General features: G+C 40.0%; 1 protein-coding gene across 2 annotated transcripts in view; it reads right to left on the bottom strand.

Annotated features, from left to right (window-relative positions):
- LOC139376048 (solute carrier organic anion transporter family member 5A1-like) overlaps positions 1-13,154 on the bottom strand; it is a 34,639-nt gene that overhangs the window by 17,965 nt on the left and 3,520 nt on the right. The gene's annotated exons all lie outside the window — the stretch shown is intronic.

The raw sequence follows: 13,154 nt of genomic DNA, 5'->3' as shown, positions 1-13,154 counted from the left end.
TATTCTGATGAGCATTAGTTTATTTAATCTTCTAGGGCAGTAATGACAAAAGCTGCATGTATCTAATTAGAGAAATAGCCTGCCAAAATGTTGCAAATAAGCATAAAAATATTTTTAAATTAGGGTTAAAAGAAATCCTGGAATCCCTGAAAAAATATTGCATGTCTTCACACCCGATTTAGCCCAATACTTGATGGAAGCACCATTTGTATCCATTACGGCTATGAATAATTTTAAATAATATTCTACTAACTTTGCACAACTCTTAGGGCAATATTTATCCATTGTTTTTGCCAAAATTGCTCAAGCTCAGTGAAATTGTTTTACTGAGTTTCCAAATCATTGATGCACAGCAATATTCAAACCCACAGAAGAACACTCAACACCTTTTGGAAAATCCATTCTGCTGATACATTATTCTCAATGCTAATTGTCCCGCTAAAAATACATCTCTATCTCGGGGTTAACTTTTCAAAAGACTGAGGGGGTTTTCCTCCAACTTTGTACCTGGGCTTTGCTCCTTTCATATTTATTTTGACCCCTGACAAAATCCCCAATCCCTGCTGGTGACAAGCATACAGTACCCATAACATGATGCTGCCACAACACTACACAGGGTTTCATTGTGTTGTGTGGTATTGGATGTAGCCCAAGCCTGTAGGTTTTTACATTTAGGCCAAAAAGTGAATTTCTTTGCCATGTCTTGCAGTATTACTTAACAGCCTTGTTGCAGTGGATTTGGAATGGCTTTTAAAATATTTTTTTTTAACACAGGCTTAAGTTCTTTTCACTTTGTCCTACAGGCGGGTAATTTGGAGTGGATGGATTTTTCTTCAATTTAAATCCTTGGGCAGGTTGCCTAAATGGTTTTTCAGGATGCCTAAATCCAAACAGTGAAAGAAAAAATAAAGTTGGGATTGAAAAACACTCAACTTAAACAGCTAAACCCAGACATAAAGTATGTAGGAAAGATAATGTGCCTATATATTTTTTTCATAATATAATATGAGAACAAATCACCAAAATAAAAGCTAGACAGTCAATGAGAATTAAATTCCAAAAACAATGAATTTAAACAGTATTTATTGTGTTATTATGTTTGAGCAAAAAACTAAAACACAGTATTAGCCATGGCAAAACACAGAACATAACATTTCTCTCAGCTCCATGCCAGAATATGTAGAACCCAAGGAAATCAGCTTTAAAAGTGCAAAAAAAATTCTCAGCTGAATAGCAAACTGTGTAGAATTGCAGGATATTAGCTTAAAAACGGAAACATCTCTACACCGTCAAGATGGGGGCCTCTAAAATGTTGCTGAGCCGACCGTGCAAATTGCCACTCCCACCACCCAAGGCACTTTGATCATTTATTTCACTTTGTAAATGTGGAGTAAATTATGTACATTAGTAGAAAAAAATAATAATTTGAAGACTGTGCAAGAGGTGTGCAGATTTTCAATAGGTACTGTAGTTCTTCCAGTGCATTGGCCATCTTAGTCACGTCCGGTTTCAGTAAGCTGCTTTGTTGAGGTCAAAATGAAAACATCAAAATATTTTACTGTTTCCAACCAAAACAATGTGTTACAGGGAGCTATCAGCTACAACCTATCAACAATTTAAAATCAAATTCCGTTTTCGTATCAATCCACAAACTCACCAAAAATGTTTTTGAATAAAAGACCAACATTATGAAAAGGTATGACCGTCTTTCTGAGAGAGGGACATGCTGCTGACTACTCAGCATGTGGATCGGACGGCCGGCACATTCCGAAGGGAGAATGAACAGAACGCTAGGCTCCCTCTGCTGCAACCACACTATCCGCCCATTTCCATTGACCTGCTAGACTAGGGACAATGGAGATCACACATCACTGGCTGATTCACAGCACCCACCAGGCAGTCTGCAGCTGGGCTTGTGTGTGCATGGAGCAATACAGTTTAACAGCGCGCAAGGCGATGGCAAGCGACCCAGTTCACCAACTGCTCTTCTGTCCGTCACGAAGACCAGGGGAGATTCAGAGACATGTACAGGTTTTGAACTGGTTGTACTGTACTGAGTGTGGCTAATTTACTTTCAGTGGGGAACAGACTGGTGAACTAGCTTGTCATTCAGTCCATAATTACCATTAATGGGCTTTGCGCCTTTCATATTTATGGAATTTCCTAATTACATATCGTAACGGTCAGATGAAAACCTCTCCAAAACAGAAAACACTATTTTGGTTAATAAGAAAATATGGCAATGACAATTCAGAAGCTATTTTAAATACATTTTCTTGGTCCTAGAGTCATGAACTGTTCAGATTACATTGGGGGAAGTTACTGCTTTCAATACATGTAAAAGAAAAGGGCAAATATGGAGTTACAAGGTTATCAGGCAGCGAAAATATGTTATTTGTCTCTACAGCCTTGAGTACATGAGCTCAGATGAGTTAAATTAGGTGTGTTACTGTCCTGTACACAAAAGAGATTGATGCAGGAGTAATAAATGGGCCAGGGCTGTACGTTACAGGAAAGTGACGTGAACCTCAACCTGGCAGCTGGACTGCGTGACCTTGCTGGAGAGAGGGAGACACAGGCAGCAGAGACATGCACAACTAAATGTCGGTTAACTTCATCGTCAAGGCAACCTGCTGACATAGCACCATCTTCTTACAATTTTCCAAACGACCTGCAATCTTTCCCACAGACAAGGCCAGCCCATCACACCAACTGATACAGAACTGCCTGTATGACCCACGTATGGTTTTACATCACAGCCTGCCAGGAGGACTCATCTTGAACAAACCTCAAAAGTCAAAGCATAGGCCTACAGTGCCTTCAGAAAGTATTCACAACCCTTGATTTAATTGTATTTTTTTTGTCAACGATCTACACAAAACTGTTACTGAGGTTATAGCTGTAAATTAAAAAACATTTTTTTTTTTAAGTTTAAAAATCTATAGCAAGACTTGAAAATGGATATCTAGCAATGATCAACCACCAACTTGACAGCTTGAGCTAATATATCTTGACTACATAAATATTCAGACCCTTGAGTCAATACATGTTAAAATCCCCCTTGGCAGAGATTTCAGCAGTGAGTCTTTCTGGGTAAGTCTCTTATGAGCTTTGCACACCTGGATTGCACATTATTCTTTAAATAATTATTCAAAGTCTGTCAAGTTGTTTGTTGATCATTGCCAGAGCCATTTATGTCTTGCCATAGATTTTTAAGCCGCTTTAAGTCAAAACTATAACTTAGCCACTCACATTCAATGTCATCTTGGTAAGCAACTCCAGTGTAGATTTGGGCTTGTGTTTTAGGTTATTGTCCTGCTGAAAGGTGAATTTGTCTCCCAGTATTTGTTGGAAAGCAGACAACCAGGTTGTTCTCTAGGATTTTGCCTGTGCTTAGCTCTATTCTGTTTCATCCTAAACAACTCCATAGTCCTTGCCGATGACAAGCATACCAGTAACATGATGCAGCCACCACCATGCTTGAAAATATGAAGAGTGGTACTCAGTGATGTGTTCTATTGGAAGTGCCCCAACCATAAAGCTTTGTATTCAGGACAAAGTTAATTTATTTTCCACAGTTTTTGCAGTTTTAGTGCCTTATTGCAAACAGGATGCACGTTTTTGAATATTTTTTAAATTCTGTACAGGCGTCCTTCTTTTCACTGTCATTTAGGTCAGTATTGTGGAGTAACTACAATGTTTATCCATCCTCAGTTTCTCCTATCACAGCCATTAAAACTGTTTTAAAGTCACCATTGATTGGCTTCATGGTGAAATCTCTGAGCGGTTTCCTTCATCTCCGGCAACAGAGTTAGGAAGGACGCCTGTATCTTTGTAGCGACTGGGTGTATTGATACGCCATCCAAAGTATAATTAACTTCAGCATGCTCAAAGGGATATTCAATGTCTGTTTTTTTTATTACTTTATCAATAGGTTCCCTTTGCAAGGTATTGGAAAACCTCGCTGGTCTGTGGTTGAATCCGTGTTTGAAATTCACTGCTCGACTGAGGGACCTTACAGATAATTGTATGTGTGGGTTACAGAGATGACGGAGTTATTCAGAAATCATGTTAAAAACACTTTTTGCACAGAGTGTGAGTTCATGCAACATATTACGTAACTTGTTAAGCACATTCTTACTCCTGAACTTTTCTCACTCCCTGACCATCCACTCAAGAAAGAAATTGGCTCGAGCTTATCTAGTTGATGATCCCTGGTATAGGTCTACTGTTAGACCTTGCTTCATACATAGTCACGTACCATGAACAAATGTCAGCCTAGGCCTACAAAGTGCAATTGAAAATCAAAGTAGCTTTATGTACAGTGCCTAGTGAGGTCTATACATCCCTTGCGGTTGTCACATTTTGCTGCCCTAAAATGAATTAGTTCATGTAAAAAAAATAAACCAAGAAATATTTGTTGCGTATGTCTTCACACCCCAGAGATAATACTTGGTGTAAGTGCCTTTGGCAGCCGTTACAGCCAAATCATTTTGAATAAGATTCTATCAACTCTGCACAACTCTTATGGCAACATACTGTTTATCCATTGTTTTGTCAAAATTTCAAGCTCAGTAAATTTGGTTGCCAATCATTGATGGACAGCATTATTCAATCAAACCTCGTCTCCGATTTAAGCAGATTGAAGTCAGAACTGAGGTTGGACCACTCAGGAACACTCAACACATCTTAGAAAACCATTCTGGTGTGTCTTTAGCTAACCAATGTTCTTTCACAGACTAAGAGAGTGCTGCATTTTCAAGTATTGTGGTGGCAGCATTATGTTATTATGGGTATGCTTGTCACCGGCAGCTGGTGAGTTTGTCGGGACAACAACAAAAATATGAAAAGGTTAGAAGTTATAAGAAAACCTGCCTCAGTCATCTGAATACCTAACCCTGGAATAGAGTTTTTATTTTCAGCGGGACAACTACACAACATTTAATGCCAAAGGTACACCAGAATGGTTTTCCAATAGGTGTTGAGTGTTCCGGAGTGGTTATTCTCAGTCCTGTGTTGAATTTGCTTGAAAATCATTTCCAACCACATGTACTGAGCTTGAGCAATTTTGCCCCCCCCCCCCAAAAAAAGGGATTACATGACCAGGTGAATTCATGTTGAAGCTTTGATTACTTATTGATGGCACCTTGATCCCTTACACGAAACCCAAACCGGCGTGCGCCATCGTGCATACATTTATTCTGTCCCCCCACACTAAACGTGATCACGACACGCAAGTTAGAAACCTCTGGGATATTCGCGACGGTAGCGTCCCACCCCGCCAACCGCCAGTGAAAGTGCAGGGCACCAAATTCAAAAACATCATAATTAAAATTCCTCAAGCATAAGTATTTTACACCATTTTAAAAACAGAAATTCTCATTAATCCAGCCACAGTGTCTGATTTCAAAAAGGCTTTACAGCGAAAGCACCACAAACGATTATGTTAGGTCCCCACCAGGTCACAGAAAAACAGCCATTTTTCCAGCCAAAGAGAGGAGTCACAAAAAGCAGAAATAGAGAAAATGAATCACTAATCTTTGATGATCTTCATCAGATGACACTCATAGAACTTCATGTTACACAATACGTGTATGTTTTGTTCGATAAAGTGCATATTTCTATCCAAAAATCAAATTTTACATTGGCGTGTTATGTTCAGTAGTTCCAAAAACATGAGGTGATATTGCAGAGACACATCAATTTACAGAAATACTCATAATAAACATTGATAAAAGATACATGGAACTTTAGATAAACTTCTCCTTAATGCAACCGCTGTGTCAGATTTCAAAAAAACTTTACGGAAAAAGCATACCATGCAATAATCTGAGTACGGCACTCAGAGACCAAACACGTCACATATTGTGCAGTCAACAGAAGTCAGAAATAACATTATAAATATTCACTTACCTTTGATGATCTTCATCAGAATGCACTCCCAGGAATCCCAGTTCCACAATAAATGTTTGATTTGTTCGATAAAGTTAATAATTCATGTCCAAATACCTCCTTTTGTTAGGGCGTTTGGTAAACAAGTTCAAACAAAGTCAAACTAAGTATAGAATCAATCTTTAGGATATTTTTATCATAAATCTTCAATAATGTTCCAACCAGAGAATTCCTTTGTCTGTAGAATAGCAATGGAACGCAAACTAACTTTCACATGACTGCGTGTCACGAGCTCGTGGCAATCTGCCAGACACCTGGCTCATTCCCCTCATTCGGCCCCACCTCACGGTAGAAGCATCAAACAAGGTTCTAAAGACTGTTGACATCTAGTGGAAGCCTTAGGAAGGGCAACAAGACCAATATCCCACTATCTTCGATAGGCTATGAGTTGAAAACCTACAAACCTCAGTTTTCCCACTTCCTGGTTGGATTTCTCTCAGGTTTCGCCTGCCATATGAGTTCTGTTATACTCACAGACATCATTCAAACAGTTTTAGAAACTTCAGTGTTTTCTATCCAAATTTACTAATTACAGTGGGGCAAAAAAGTATTTAGTCAGCCACCAATTGTGCAAGTTCTCCCATTTAAAAAGATGAGAGAGGCCTGTAATTTTCATCATAGGTACACTTCAACTATGACAGACATAATGAGGGAAAAAAATCCAGAAAATCACATTGTAGGATTTAATGAATTTATTTGCAATTTATGATGGGAAATAAGTATTTGGTCAAGAACAAAAGTTTCTCAATACTTTGTTATATACCCTTTGTTGGAAATGACAGAGGTCAAACGTTTTCTGTAAGTCTTCACAAGGTTTTCACACACTGTTGCTGGTATTTTGGCCCATTCCTCCATGCAGATCTCCTCTAGAGCAGTGATGTTTTGGGGCTGTTGCTGGGCAACACAGACTTTCAACTCCCTCCAAAGATTTTCTATGAGGTTGAGATCTGGAGACTGGCTAGGCCACTCCAGGACCTTGAAATGCTTCTTACGAAGCCACTCCTTCGTTGTCCGGGCGGTGTGTTTGGGATCATTGTCATGCTGAAAGACCGAGCCATGTTTCCTCTTCAATGCCCTTGCTGATGGAAGGAGGTTTTCACTCAAAATCTCATGATACATGGCCCCATTCATTCTTTCCTTTACACGGATCAGTCGTCCTGGTCCCTTTGCAGGAAAACAGCCCCAAAGCATGATGTTTCCACCCCCATGCTTCACAGTAGGTATGGTGTTCTTTGGATGCAACTCAGCATTCTTTGTCCTCCAAACACGACGAGTTGAGTTTTTACCAAAAAGTTATATTTTGGTTTCATCTGACCATATGACATTCTCCCAATCTTCTTCTGGATCATCCAAATGCTCTCTAGCAAACTTCAGAAAGGCCTGGACTTGTACTCGCTTAAGCAGGGGGACACGTCTGGCACTGAAGGATGAGTCCTTGGCGGCGTAGTGTGTTACTGATGGTAGGCTTTGTTACTTTGTTCCCAGCTCTCTACAGGTCATTCACTAGGTCCCCCGTGTGGTTCTGGGATTTTTGCTCACCGTTCTTGTGATCCTTTTAACCCCACGGGGTGAGATCTTGCGTGGAGCCCCAGATCGAGGGAGATTATCAGTGGTCTTGTATGTCTTCCATTTCCTAATAATTGCTCCCACAGTTGATTTCTTCAAACCAAGCTGCTTACCTATTGCAGATTCAGTCTTCCCAGCCTGGTGCAGGTCTACAATTTTGTTTCTGGTGTCCTTTGACAGCTCTTTGGTCTTGGCCATAGTGGAGTTTGGAGTGTGACTTGTTTGAGGTTGTGGACAGGTGTATTTTATACTGATAACAAGTTCAAACAGGTGCCATTAATACAGTTAATGAGTGGAGGACAGAGGAGCCTCTTAAAGAAGTTACAGGTCTGTGAGAGCCAGAAATCTTGCTTGTTTGTAGGTGACCAAATACTTATTTTCCAGCATAATTGGCAAATAAATTCATTAAAAAAAATCCTACAATTTGATTTTCTGGATTTTATTTCCTAATTTTGTCTTTCATAGTTGAAGTGTACTTATGATGAAAATTAAAGACCTCTCATCTCTTTAAGTGGGAGAACATACACAATTGGTGGCTGACTAAATACTTTTTTGCCCCACTGTATATGCATATTCTAGCTCATATGGCTGAGTAGCAGGCAGTTTACTCTGGGCACCCTATTCATCCAAGCTACTCAATACTGCCCCCCAGTCACGAAGAAGTTAAAATATCAAAACAAACTGAACAAATTACATTAATTTGGGGACATGTTGAAGAGCATTAAACATTTATGGCAATTTAGCTAGTTAGCTTGCAGTTGCTAGCTAATTTGTCCTATTGAAGCTAGCTTGCTGTTGCTAGCTAATTTGTTCTGGGACATAAACATTGAGTTGTTATTTAGGTCCTCTACTTTGACAATCCACACACAAAACGGTCAACCAAATCATTTCTAGTCATCTCTCTTCCTTCTAGGCCTTTTCTTCTCTTGACTTTATTGCAATTGGCAACTTTCATAAATTAGATGCATTACCGCCACTGACCTCGTTCGTCTTTCAGTCACGCACATGGGTATAACCAATGAGGAGATGGCACGTAGGTACCTGCTTCTATAAACCAATGAGGATAGGAGAGGCAGGACTTGCAGCGATATCTGCGTCACAAATAGAACTGACTTCTATTTTAGTCCTTGGCAACGGAGACACAATAATTGAATAATATAGATTTCTAAATTTATTCTGCAACGCTAGCGCACGTGACGCGAGTGGTGCAGTCAGCCTGTTATTGATACCACTGTCAATCAGTGTAGATAAAGGGGAGGAGACAGGTTACAAGATCTTTAAGCCTTAGTTGAGACAATTTAGACATGGATTGTTTGTGTGTACCATTGAGGGTGAATGGGCAAAACAAAATATTTAAGTGCCTTTGAACAGGGTAGTAGGTGCCAGACACACCGGTTTGAGTGTGTCAAGAACTGCAATGCTGCTGGGTTTCACACTCAACAGTTTCCCGTGTGTATCAAGAATGGTCCACCACACAAAGGACATCTAGTCAATTTGACACACATGTGGGAAGCTTGGAGCCAACATGGACCAGCATCCCTGTGGAATGCTTCGACATCTTGTAGTCTATGCCCCGATGAATTGAGGCTGTTCTGAGGGAAAATGTGAGTGCAACTCAATATTAGGAAGGTGTTCCTAATGTTTTGTAAACTCAGTGTTGCCCTAAGAGTTGTGCAGTTGACAGAATCTTATTCAAATGGGTTCAAAGCTGTAATTAATGCCAAAAGTCCTTCCATCAAGTATTATCTCTGTGGTGGGAAGACATAGGCAATCAAGAAATGTTCATTTATGAATTTAGAAAGTAGTTTTATAATTTCTCTTTCACTGTGAATTTGTGGAGCAGGTTGTTTAGATTGGCAGGGGGGAAAAAAATCCAACTTAATCCCTTTTTATAATATCATTAATTTTAAGGCAGTAAAATGTGGCAAAAAAAACTAGACTTTCACTAGTCACTGTATGTGAAATATGTTCTCTTACTGTATTAGGTCTACTTGAATTGCCATGCATCTATTGGCGGTGCTGAGAGGCAATATCTTTTATTCTGTCTAATGATAACACGGACCTATTTTTTATTTTTTTCACTATTCATCTCTCATGGAACACCCCCTCTTTTTGGGTCTGTTTCAACATGTTATTTAAAGAGGCACACAACACTCAGAATAAAATACTATTTTGTTTCAGGATGATGTCAGACCACCCGTTCTTATATTATTAGAAGTGCAGTCGCAGAAAATGTTGCTTTTTGTTGGTCAGACATGTCCACACTCCTCATAATAACCTTACCTATGTAATAACGCTAGTAGCAACAAAATATCCTACACAGATATATAACAGATTATATATAATACACAGATTATATATACACTGTGTATACAATCTCAGATTATAGGATACTGCAGGCACCCTCTTAATCTGGTAAAGAACGTTGGTCATCAAGCCTTTTTTGGACTAACTATAGGTCCATTCTCTCATTTCCAAAGTTCATGAATGGCTCTTCCTGGAACTCCATGAACATTCAATTAATAAACCGTTGCTATATTACCCAACAGTCACGTCCTGTCCTCACAGAGTAACTGTCTGTGGCTATACTGACCAGAGATCTGTCAAGGACCATTAGTGTTGTCCACTCTAGGCTGTCTCAAATGACACCGTATTCCCTATGTAGTTCACTACTTTAGATCAGAGCCCTGATGGGTGTCATTTGATAGTGTGTTCCAGCCAGGCGGGTGGGTCCTGATGGGCCACCCCCTCACATCCTGGCCAATGCATAACCAGCCACCATACTGCTGGTTGGCACCAAAAGACAGACCGCATGATCAAAGCACCAAGTCCTTTGTGAACTGGCCGTCCACAAGAACATCATTAGAGACAGGGTTGAGGAGAAGAAAGGCGACTACGGGCTGTGTCCCAATTGGCACCCTATAAGGCTCTGGTCAAAATAGTGCAGTAATATACAGTGGGGCAAAAAAGTATTTAGTCAGCCACCAATGGTGCAAGTTCTCCCACTTAAAAAGATGAGGCCTGTAATTTATCATCATAGGTACACTTCAACAATGACAGACAAAATGAGAAAAATCCAGAAAATCACATTTTAGGATTTTTTATGACTTTATTTGCAAATTATGGTGGAAAATAAAAATAAAAACTTATTTTCCACCATAATTTGCAAATAAATTCATTAAAAATCCTAATGTGATTTTCTGGATTTTTTTCTTCTCATTTTGTCTGTCATAGTTGAAGTGTACCCATGATGAAAATTACAGGCCTCTCATCTTTTTAAGTGGGAGAACTTGCACAATTGGTGGCTGACTAAATACTTTTTTTGCCCCACTGTGTATGTGTATGTGTATGTGTATATATATATATATATATATATAAAAATAAAAATAAGGTGCCATTTGGGACACATCCTAGGAGCTAATCCCTTTGTGTAGGTTTTTTTTCCCTGAGTGTAATGGAGGCAGGCACCAGGCCACCACAGAATACAAGCCTGTTTCACAACTAGTCTTTTCTTTCAGTGTTAAGGCCTTAATGAGTTCACATTGTTTCAGAGCACTGGAAGGAGACGATCTAGGACGACAGTTGAAAGGGACAAGGATTGATTGAATAACCGAAGTCAAAGTAGCCAGGCCTCCCGAGTGGCGCAGTGGTCTAAGGCACTGCAGCGAAGTTGCTACCTGTGCCACTAGAGATCCTGGTTCGAATTTCGTAATAGACATGTGTATTGTAAGGCCTTGTGTATAGGCATAGGCAGGTGGAAAGGCAGCTAGAATAGCTAATGCTACTTTGTGATGTTGCGCCCAGCATTCAGCAGAGGTAAACAGGCTGCTGCAACCTGATTGGCTGAACGCAGTGTGCAACATCCGGAAAATGTTGTTATATTAAAGACGGTACGCATATTTTTCCAGTTTTCTTCCGGCGGCACGCCATTAAAGCTAGTTAAGGAGGAAACCCATACCTTTGTAGCCTTCGTGTTGGATGTTATGTACGAACCAGTCGTTGGAGACAAGTGTATTACCAGCTGAGCACATTAAGCCTAGACGATACTGGAGATCTAGTGCCCACTAGCGGCTGCCTAGACTAATTCTGGAGCCCTATTTTAACAGTAAAATATAACAATAGCATAATTGTCTACCCAAAATGCATGACAATCACTGGATTAGGTTGCACATTCATATTTTGAATCACAACATGAAAAGATGATTAAACAACTTATTTTTTCAACACCATCTCAGTAATCTCTGGGCTCAACATTAACGCTTGTAGGCTTGCAAGAAGAAAGAAAAAAAATAGTTGGACAAGTAGATTTAAGTTGTCAAAATGGACAAGTAAAAAAACAAGTTCATGCAATAATCCCAATATCAAAGAATCAGGCTATTCCGGTCAGAATTGGATCAACGCATCCTCCGGATGCGATGTGTTGGGCACTGTCTTTCCAATCACTGCAGAGGCCATCGGAGCATAATTGTAGTTCTGCATTGGCAGGCATGAGTAGTCTTTCAACCATGCAGTCGTGAGACGTGTTTGAGTTCAAATCGAGCCTAGTGTGTGCGCACATTTGTTGATATGCATTGCTAGTTAGTGAATTATTTGCTCAGTTAAAGCACATTTTAGTCAGCAATGAAAATCCTGGAAAAGTCATGGTGTGTGCGTCACCTGTGTATGTGCCAGTGGGCCGTTGAGAGAGGAGACATTGCACAGCAGGTAAAATAATGATATACTGCACAACAGACTACCTAGATAGCCAATTCAAAACATTGTGTAGTTTGGCTGGTAATCTTGCATGCATTAATGTCATTGTCATGTCCTAAAATACCTTTCCACCGGTACTCGAAAATAACCGCAAATGGCCAGTTGATACAGGTGCACAGTTGATGAAACCAATGCTGCATACTCCAGTTGTAGAACAGTCTCAAGAGCTCAAAATTGGGTGTTAACAAATAATTCTGACACTGTTGCTAAGCTAGGATTCTCCTCCATTCAATATTGGCCACTTAATTCTGACAAAGTAAAACAAATATTCCTGGACAAGTAACTATGCTGTCAAGATCTACCCTGAACATTTTAGCCCTACAAATAGACAAACATGTTAAGTCAGTAGCTACACCGCCCACCTCAGCCATTTGATCCCTGGTTCACTGAATTTTATCATAAAGACATAACAAGTATTTGGTTGTGATTGTAATGCTGCCGGATGGAAAACCATTCTCCAGGAGAGCTACTGGGTGTGCAGGCTTTTGCTTCAGCCCTGCTCAAACACACTGTAAAAAAATAAACAAATCAGCTGCTCAACAGGACCTTGATAAGCAGACTTGTGTTTGATGAGCAGGGTTGGATCAAAAGCCTGCACACCCAGTAGCTCTCCAGATGGAGAGTGTTTTATACAGTAGCCCATCAGTGCAGTTAAGTGCCTTGCTCAAGGCCACAAGGGCAGGAGATATAATTCATTGTATCAGAGACCAGCAACCATCCATCGTCTAGTGATAATAATCAATGTTACTTTGTGAAGTGGTTCCTTCCGTCAACCAACCTACTTTTCTATTGCGTGATACCGGAAAAGAATAATGGTGCAACCAAATCACGGGATGCTGCAACCAACTGAAAAAATTTTGGTCTCGTGCCCTGGGCCTGATCAA

The sequence above is a fragment of the Oncorhynchus clarkii genome, chromosome 20 (genome assembly GCF_045791955.1).
Source record: "Oncorhynchus clarkii lewisi isolate Uvic-CL-2024 chromosome 20, UVic_Ocla_1.0, whole genome shotgun sequence".
Lineage (NCBI taxonomy): Eukaryota > Metazoa > Chordata > Actinopteri > Salmoniformes > Salmonidae > Oncorhynchus > Oncorhynchus clarkii.
This window is presented reverse-complemented; position numbering and strand designations above follow the sequence as displayed.